This window comes from Acanthaster planci, linkage group LG07 (genome assembly GCF_054643075.1).
Source record: "Acanthaster planci isolate LZ-2023a linkage group LG07, COTS_SCS, whole genome shotgun sequence".
NCBI classification, from domain to species: Eukaryota; Metazoa; Echinodermata; class Asteroidea; order Valvatida; family Acanthasteridae; genus Acanthaster; species Acanthaster planci.
In genome coordinates this window covers 16,145,763-16,155,962 of record NC_141783.1, presented here as the reverse complement: position 1 = coordinate 16,155,962, position 10,200 = coordinate 16,145,763, and the positions used below count along the sequence as shown (strand labels likewise).

Sequence of the window (10,200 nt, the reverse complement as noted above, 5' to 3'; positions counted from 1 at the left end):
TACATTCACTCTGGACTTTATACTGCATTTTGGCTTTTTCATTCACTGGGAGATCAATGTTACGAATGTATTAGTTTTTTTTGTAAATTATTAAGGTTACTGATGCTTAATTTCACATTCCCATTTTTTAATTTATAACTTGTATTTATGTCTGTTGGGATACAGTGTCCAACTTTTGTTGAAACCATTAAAACATTTTTGAAATTGAAAGAAAAATGCATGTATTTGGACTGTTTTCTTGCAGAAATCACTGTTACTTGTGTATCATTGTTGTGGTTAATCATTCACTAAAGAAACGAAATTAAGAGAAACGAGGAAAAGGTTGACTATAGGCCTAACAGATAAGTACACGTATGACCCTGGAAGGGACCCATTCAACAGATAAATTTAGAAGAGGGGGTGGGGTTAAAGGAGTCTGGAGGAGGGAGTTATTGATGACCTTTCATGTAGCAGCCGTCTGGGTCCCAGTACTTGGGCTACTTGTACTTGTGCTTTCCCACACAAACAGGGACTTGTGTCTGTACATTATTTAGTACATTTTCTTTATTCTCCACAACTTAGCCATTTTCAAAGCAAGGTCTATGTATGATTTAACGTGTTGCCAATGTTGATATGGTATCAAAAGAAACTGGGATAAGGGTAGATTCTATAGACATGCACCTGATCAGTGTTCATCACGGCTTACAGGTACTATTCTCTCTACACACCCATAAGGGTAGGTTCTACAGACATGTACCTGATCAGTGCTCATCACGGCTTACAGGTACTATCCTCTCTACACACCCATAAGGATAGGTTCTACAGACATGTACCTGATCAGTGTTCATCAGGGTGTACAGGTACTATCCTCTCTACACACCCATAAGGGTAGGTTCTACAGACATGTACCTGATCAGTGTTCATCAGGGTGTACAGGTACTATCCTCTCTACACACCCATAAGGGTAGGTTCTACAGACATGTACCTGATCAGTGTTCATCAGGGTGTACAGGTACTATCCTCTCTACACACCCATAAGGGTAGGTTCTACAGACATGTACCTGATCAGTGTTCATCACGGCTTACAGGTACTATCCTCTCTACACACCCATAAGGGTAGGTTCTACAGACATGTACCTGATCAGTGTTCATCAGGGTGTACAGGTACTATCCTCTCTACACACCCATAAGGGTAGGTTCTACAGACATGTACCTGATCAGTGCTCATCACGGCTTACAGGTACTATCCTCTCTACACACCCATAAGGGTAGGTTCTACAGACATGTACCTGATCAGTGTTCATCAGGGTGTACAGGTACTATCCTCTCTACACACCCACTTTTGGAGGGGAAAGGGAAAAAATACCTATCCTCTCCTAGAAGCCCAGAAAATTTGCAGTGGCTTAATAAAATGAGAATTGCACAGGCAGGAATGGCACCACCATCGTCTGCAGTAAAACTGAGGTAAACTATAATCTAGGTCAACTATCATGTGACCCTCTTATACATGTAACAGTCCAACATGCTGGCCTCAAGTTTACATGGGTAGGGCCTCATTTGGAAACCGGGGGGGGGGGCTAATGACGGGAGAACTTCCAATCCACACATCAATACAACTGAAATACACTATTGGGTGCGCTTTTATTTGGTTGGACTTTGAATTTCGTAGGGCAACAATTACAGCATTTTTTGACTAAGTTGAGCATGCAGTGTATTGTGTAAAACATAAATATCCACAATACATAAAACATGCCTACTCACCAGGAAAAGGTCCCCGGGGAAAAAAAGGGGGGAAAAAGTACAGCCTCAGAAACCCAGGTCAACTGTCCCTGTGAATGATGAAGTTTGGAAAACTCTGCTCTGCTCTCAACAAAAAGAATCATAAAGATTCTGGGAACTGACTTGTTCTCCTTTTATTGTCAGCAAAGCCCCCAAATCCCATTAATATGGCCGCAAAAGATAACATGACCCAACCAAAGTGAACCCTGCTGACAATTTGTCAAGTTGGGCATGCATAATTCCTCCTTGGAAGATCGCTGAAGCTGATACTATTCCCATGGTCATTGTGAAATAACACAGTTAATTTATAATTACTGCTCAAAGGGTGCAGCAAAGAGCTACTGGTCCAAGCAGCTTCAGGCTCGGATTGTTTTTTTTAAATACTGATCTGGACGAGTCATTCGATTGGAATGCGATGACAAATAGCAGCCATGTTCTGCCAGTGTGGATTGTGGTTTGAGAGTTGCCCAGCAACCATACCCATACTGTCTCAGTCAAACTGCCTATGCCAGTGCATTCATGAGCCACACTCAATTTAATTGGGCATGCACTTGCACTGTTGTGTCCTGAGGTGTTAAAACCCTCTGGTTTCAAGGTACATTGCCGGGTAAATGGCCCATCATACTCCACCACCATTTTGGTATTATTTTGGTTTTGTAATGTAACAATGCCTCATTAGAGATGTAGGATGGTACTGGACTGTGTAGGAGAAGCATGGTTCAAGATATTCTGGGGTTTTTTGGGGTGGGGTGGATCTCATAGAGACACCTTCAAGCCACCTCTTATCACACAACGCTAAAAGTGCAAATTCCACTTTCGTAAATTTACACTACTTTTCCAAAATATTCACCATGGTTGCATGGTCGTAAAAACCTTTTGGTTACTTGTATTGAAAAGGGAACCTGAGTGAACTCCAAACATATTTCCACTTGAGTAATAAATGATTGTGAACCTCAGTCTCTTTCTGATACTCTTGATACTTTAGTCTTTACCGCTTCTTGTTGACATGATAAAATGAACGATGAAGGCTGTGCTATGTGAGTTTTTGCCCCCGCAAGATAAATAACAAGACCCTAAATACTGACTGGACAGATCTTCCCAGAATCTATCATCGATGGCCACTTGAACCCTGCTGGAATGAACATGCATCATACTCTAAACAGACATTCTGTCATGAGAATTGCGGCATGTCTATTCCAAGAGATTCAAGAAGTTTTGTTTCGTTGACAAGCCTGTGTTATAAACAAGTCAATGCACAGAAGAAGGCATGCTGGTTAAATACATTTGTCGATGACAGTTTTACAATTGTGTTTGCCTGTTAGAAGATTTTATTGGATTTGTCAGTCCATTCAAATAAGTAGTCAATATCGCTACATTTCAACTTCATACAGCTTCCCAAAATGCTAGCTTCCCCAAAGGCTAGTCCATAAAATACTTCAACCCTGAAAAAAAAACAGGTTTCGCCATCATCATCACAAAAGCTCTAGTTAATGTCAGTTTTGACAAAATTTGACAAATGTCCACAACAAACAGGTTTTCTTTCCCAAACGAGCTTGCACTCATGAGCTTAGCACTTGGACATTAAGGATCATTTAATAGCATACAGTTGATGACACATTCGAATGACAATTCAAACTTCACAAAGACAATTCAAACTTGTCAGCATGTTAGTTTTCAGCTATGGAGATGCACAGTTTTGTCAAACTTATTGCCTCACAAACTTCATATTGAACTGGCACAAGCCAGGATTGAGGTGGTTGACCACCTCAATATGTTACTGAAAGGAGTTAGTTAGGAGTTAGATGCAAAGCCAGCAAAACAGAAAGAAAAAAATACTTAGACAATACCCCCAATGTACTGTGGTACCATCTATTATGGCGTTCAACTCTTCTCCAGAAACCAAGTTTTCACTGTGTCTCATCTGTTACACAACAGGACCACTTCCTGTAGAATGACCATCATTTCTGTGGGAAGGGTACATGCTGGGTATTTCTGGATCTTTTTTTTTTTTGCAGCTCTCCAATTAAGGGTTATTGACGAGGTGCTTGAACCCCACCTGGGAGTGAGGTTTGTTGTAACACTACACTCCACCTCATCGGCATCAAATGAATCATACATATGCCGGGATGAACCTTCAAGAACCAAATCAAAGTGGGCCGCGTCGACCATTACAGGGGTTTCCAGATTTCAGCCATCAACTTTGTCGGCGACTTTTCTATTCTCCCCCACAAAAGAGAAGCATCTCCCTCACCTCTCCTGTCTACCTTTTCTTCAGAAACAAAAGGACTATAATCTGTCCAGAGAATGGCACAATACCCGGGACGACAGTACTTCTTAGATCTTTTTTATCTGTCTGTTTTGTTGGGCACTAACGTCCTCCATTGTTTGCAGTCAACAGCCCAGGATGGATTAGCTCTGCTAGGAGACAGATTGGAAGAGCACCACAATGTGTCCTGGCTATTTGCAGGTGACTGGCCTGATGGCCTTTATGGACAGACGATTTTGTGGTTTTCCCCCTACCTTGAGCCTGTGGATGCTTCCCAAGCAGATTGATTTTTTTTTTCTCTGTTTCCCACATATGTTGATGAGACTGTTGACAGTCAGATAAATTCGTCTCAAGGATAAATAGGCCGATGTATAATTTTACTTCAAGAATCTTTGAAAGTGCCTAGGTTGAAATGTCTGATGGGCAATTTTTCAAACAATCAGGCATGATGACAATCTGACAACTCAAACTCATACCGAGAGAAGAACCAATCTACTTTTTTTTCACACATTCACAGTGTTTGTCATTTTTTAACCATCATGCAGTGTCTTTTCACCCCTCTGCTTCTGAAGTACTTTTGCAATGGCAAAAGAGAGTGGTCCAACGGCTACCAAGACGTCAACTTGGCTGAGCCAAGTTGGATTTGAACCCGGTCACAACAGAGAGCAAATCTTGCCCCACTACTCCCCAATCCATCTTTCCTCAACAACAGGAAAATCTGCCTAGTGTTGCCAACTGCATGAGATTTAACAAGGGAGACAAAACCCATCTGACCTCTTGGGAAATGAACTATAGTGCTGGAGCTTGAGCGTTTTCATCCATGCTTATTCTGTCATTTTTCACCTCCATCATTCTTCTCATCTCTTCATTTTTGCCCCCAACATTATCTGTATGCTAATAGTTCCTCTCCAAATCTACTCACACATATAGAAAAATGACACAACACACCAAAATATAGGTTTCAGACAAATTTTTCATTTATTTTTCTTCACATCAAAAAACCTTGGTGTGACATGCTGAAAAATGCCATCCATAGGCCCCCTAATAGTTTTCCCAATCACGGCATTACATGTATTTGTTTACCATTGTTCTTGAGTAAACTTAAAAGCAAACTGCCTTTGGTCTTACCTCGTTATTCAGGATCGGTCCTTCAATTCATGTACAACTTCGTCAGCATGTGCTGTCCTGTCCTGGAAAACAATTTCAGGGAACTTAAAATTTTTATCATATAGTTATTTTAACAGGTGACTATCAAATTTAAGTAGCGAGTACGGTGTAGGGGGTTTGAAGTCTGAACTCCAATCCAGCTGACTGACAATTTTTAAAACACTTGTTTAATGAGTAATTAGCAAAGTGAGCATAAATGTCCTGTCTCGTCCATTATTACATTTCCAAATCCAACAGAAAATACCTCACCATATTTCATACGTAATCATATGTCCCCAAAATACTGAGTCATAATTCAAGACCCATTTTCTTATCATTACGTTATATCCAGGGGAAAAATATCATATTTCCGACAAACCTCAAGAACCAAACCACCAAACAAAGGCATGGAGAACAAATCAATAATGTCCAGACCTTCCGACTTGCCACCGGGTCACTCTCTGATTATTGCCAGATTAAACGCTACAATTACCAGCTCCCAAACACTGACAGTTCAGGAACAGTCCCCTCAGGGTTCCCAAACCTACTAGTGTGATAATTCATCAATATAAAAACTACCTTCTATATTTTTTCCTTCTCTCTCATGGAACTGTGAAAGAAAATAGAGAGAGGAACCATGGGTTTTGTGGTTTGTGCACGATAAGCATGGCAAGGCAGGATTTGTTGTGGTTGGAAATGGTGCATATCTTGTATTTTTCTGAGCACCTTGGCAGCTACTTGCAGAAACTGGGAGTGGGTTTCTTTTGCTTTAAAGTACAGAGCAGGAGACCTCTGGAAGACTTCAACCCATTAGTTCAACCTAGTCCACTCTGGATTGGTATTCATTTCGACCCGTGGAGTGAAGCCAAAGGGCAGTTGCCTATGACACTGGCCAAATCCAGCAGAAGCTTTTCCTGCCCTTCTGAGCTTGAACCCGATCACTGGCCCTGCCTGTAACTCCTCCCCTATTTCTCCCTCTCTGCAACTGCCATTGTTCCAAGATTTCAAGCCATGGTGAATGTGCTGCTGCTAACGACCCTTATTTACAGCTAAAGAATTGGAAAATGCCACAGGTAATCAGACAAAATTTGCAAGGTGTGTGAAAATCAAAATTCCTGCATACTGCCAAGACTGGGAGGGGGTGATGAGTGATAAGCTGTATACAGGGAAATGGGAAAATGCATGCATAGAATTCACAAACGGAAGAAAAACATGGTCATTAATTTTTGGGTCTCCTTTTTATTTGGTGCCAAATGATGAAGGTGTTAAAATATCAATCACACATGCTTTGGTTTGAATGCAAAGTTTCTATGGAGGATTTAATGACACCTTGGCCATTTTGACAGGTTTCAGCTCTGTCGACTTTTCCAGAATCATAGGATTTTCCAGTCATACAAACCCTGTTGGGGGGTGGGGCAGTGGTAGTTTAGATGAAGCAAAGGCCAAGAGAAAAGTACATGAACCTCCTCTCCCTCCACTCCAAACCCCCCCCCAAAACAAATTTGCCCCAGAAGAAAAAAGATCAGTGGCAACTTTTGGGATGGAAATGAACTTTAAATGGAACACTGACATGCAAAATTCAAAAGACTTCCATATGAGTATCTTGTACTAATGTAAATTTTGAGGTTTTGTGAGGTATTGTTGCAGTGAGGTGACTAGTTTCAGAGAGCGAACAAAATCCAGCATTTACAAGATTATGCAGTCCTTACCCTTTTAAGAGTTCCCGAGACTGATACAAGGCTTATATTTTCTGGGCTCATTGCTGCCCCAGGCCATCAAGGAGGTTTCTTTTTTTGTGTTGCCTCTGCAATCGGACAAAAACCTCGAGAGAGATTCATTGCGGCCGGGCACTACGGACACAGCACAATGGGCTTGGGATTTGACACTATTGTGCCGACTGGAGCTTTTACTTAACAATAATTAGTCAGCTGAATTGGGGGGAAAACCTGATTTGAAGGATTGAATGGTGCAGTCTTTTGAATAGGCTGCGGTCAGTCGGTCGATGGACTTTAGTTGGACGGTTCAAGAGGGAAATATACGGCCATCAAGGTCGGACAAGAAGATTATACGCAAAGCAAACTTTAATTAAGCACACATCAACTTTTTAAGCATGGCAGGGAACTTTTCTGACAGGGCTACTGCCATGTCAGATGTATGTACACTGGTTATGGCTTAGATTTCACACATTAGTTCTAAATGCTTCAGGGCAGAGTTAGTTTTGATGATAAAATCAAACTGGTATTACTGTTAGCAATCACAGGGTTTTACAGGAATTTATGGGGTGGAGTAGATTTCAAAGGGGGGAGGGGGTTGGAAGAAACCAGGGAGGTGGAAGAAGCCCGGAAGGCTCAATTATGCCTGCCTGCCTGCTTTGCCTCAGCTGTGCATTTCCTACAATTTTTAGACAGGGCTGCAAACACGACTGATAAAATGTTGACAAGTGACTGAAATTGTTGAACATGAATTGTAACTGAAATTACTGGACACCACTACGACTGCGTACCATTAAAAGGCTTTCCATCCACTCAAAAGACTGTGTCTTGAATCTGTGAGATGGAGCACGTCACGTAGGAAATTTACAATGGTCATAGATGGCAAATTCGCGTGATGAAAAATACTTAAGTGACAATAACCATACACCCACCTGACAAACCAAATGAGGACTGTAAACTAAGAAATAAGACTAAGTCTGAGATGTTGAGCAGACCATGAGGAGACACATTAATGGCTATTTGTACATGGCACACCTTTAGAACTATGCTCACATTGGGGACATGAACCCATTGACATGGGTATGAGCTTGAAACATTTGCCGACCAACGGCAGCTGCCACAGGAGAGACCATGTTTCAGGAAACCCTGGACTCGGATCTGACGTCTCCCCTACACAACCCTGCTGCTCTGGCTCGACCCCCACTGACCCTGACGAAATGAGAGGTCAAGGGGGGGAAGCCAGAGACTAACCAGTCACCTGGATGAAGTGAAATGCCTGGAAGGCACCCGACTGCATTATTCCTCCCAAACACTCGCTATAATTAATAACGTATACACAAATTGATTCAAGATTACAGAAATGTCATACCCCATCCATCTGGAAGCTGCCAGGGCTGGGTACAGAAACCATGCAGCAATCCCCACCCTAACAATACCAGATGAGTGATTGATTACATGAAATTCCTTCGACCACAATCCCACTTAATTTCAATCACAGTCTGCAAACATATCTCAGGTATATTGATGTAACCTTTTCTCTACTGTTCACACTGCATTGGGGAGCTCACTGATTTACATTGTTGTCAACCCCACTCTCCCTTAAACTTCTTTGGCCACTTCGTTCACAGTTAGTGTCACTCAGTATTATAAAAAAATTGACACTAATGAGAAGCGAATACTTGTAGCAAGTTCTATTGTATGCTAAGAATGAACTGGTAAGTTGCGGATGTGGCAGGGGTACCAACTTGGAGAACAGAATTTTGTCAACTTTTTGAAACTGAAAATGTCCTGCTTGGTCGAAAACACCGTTTTTTCTTTTAAATGGCTGCAATAGACCACAAACATTTTGTCACAAAATCTGACTGAGGGAAACCATAAACCACAGGAGCAAGGTTCAAATGAAACACAACTTTTGAAGTTTGGGGTTTAATTTGTGAAAAAGTTGAGGGTCAAATACACCTAGGAGTGGAAGGATTTTGTTGAAGTAGGTTGTTTGGATGAATGTAGACAAGCCTGGATCATGGACCACCTTTGGCTTAATTAACGGGTGGGTTCCTGCATCATTTTTCAAATTCAGTCTGAGTCATTAGGTTTAGTGACACTGGAGCAGCAGATACTAAGGCTGTGAAGACAAAGTGCCATCTTCCCAGGGATATATATACCTAGAATTTTGGATCTTTAGGACAAAGAGCACATAACCAAGAAACCCTTACAAGGTGCAGTGAATATATTCAACATAATGCTTCCTGTGTGTTTTTAAATATGAGGGTAAAAGTATAAAAACCCAAAATTGGCCAACGAAATTAGTTACATTATAGTACCCCCCCAAAAAAAATCAGCTGCAAAACATGTTCAGTATGTGCTATATTATGTAGGTCCAAAATCAAACTCAGTTTCAGCCAGTTGCTCATATGAATCTTCAATGACCTGTCTGGTTCTGGCTGTACTTTGATGGATCTGTCTTCACTGCCTGCTCTCCTGATGCATGGCCTCCCTTCCACTCTGGAGGAAATGCCTGCAGACACAAAACCATTTCCTTCCCAAAAGTGTGTGTGCCTTTCCCCGTTCTGGGATTTCGAGGGGTGAACGTGGGACAGTGCAAGACTTCCCAAGTACAGGACTGGTCTCTTGCCAGTTAACTGCACTTTTTGTGTTGTGGGTGGGGTGTACAAAGCTCCACAACAGGTTTAAACCAGCTGTACGCGTAGATGTGGGTGGAGCTGTTTACTATCTGCACATAAATAAAATCAGAGCAAGAACCTAGGTTGACATTGACTCAAAAAAAATGACTTCAAGATAACAGAGTGGGTTTAAGACTGGGGAAGAAGTGCTTGAGTCACCTTGAATTTGTGTGATGTGTGTTCAAATCCAAACCATTGCATGCAGATTGTAATTTCAATTGCTACCTGATTCTACAATTCCCCAGCATGGGCATCAACCAGTGGGGGTCGGGGGATGTTCCTCTCTCACATCATCTGTCCCCCACCCATCTTTCTTCCAGACCCCAAATAAGAATTGTAGGCCTACATTTTATTCTATTGTTCAGAATAGCTGATTCAATGAAACCCAACATAAAAATGGAGTTTATAAAGAGAGGCATCATTTGAAAATAAAAACGAATCTTGCAAAGGAGTTTGCTAAAGAAAAATTGGTTCAACTACTGAGGAATTTTTAAACTGGTCAGACGTTGCCACAGATTGCAACAAAGAGCATCTAGAATCCATACTTTCCCAGGGCGGGGCTCTGAACCCCATTTGTTCTGATCATAGATATGTCCCCTCCCCCAGCCCCCCACTTGAAGAAGCGAAACCTTCATGT

The 10,200-nt window shown here is 41.7% G+C and overlaps 1 protein-coding gene across 7 annotated transcripts in view; it reads right to left on the bottom strand.

Annotated features, from left to right (window-relative positions):
• Positions 1-10,200, bottom strand: part of LOC110980221 (centromere protein P-like) — a 124,427-nt gene that overhangs the window by 59,994 nt on the left and 54,233 nt on the right. For all 7 annotated transcript variants that reach the window (XM_087138643.1, XM_087138642.1, XM_087138641.1 and 4 more), the window contains one exon: positions 5,153-5,214. The gene's annotated coding sequence lies outside the window, so the exon portion shown is untranslated. The remainder of the gene's footprint in view (positions 1-5,152; positions 5,215-10,200) is intronic.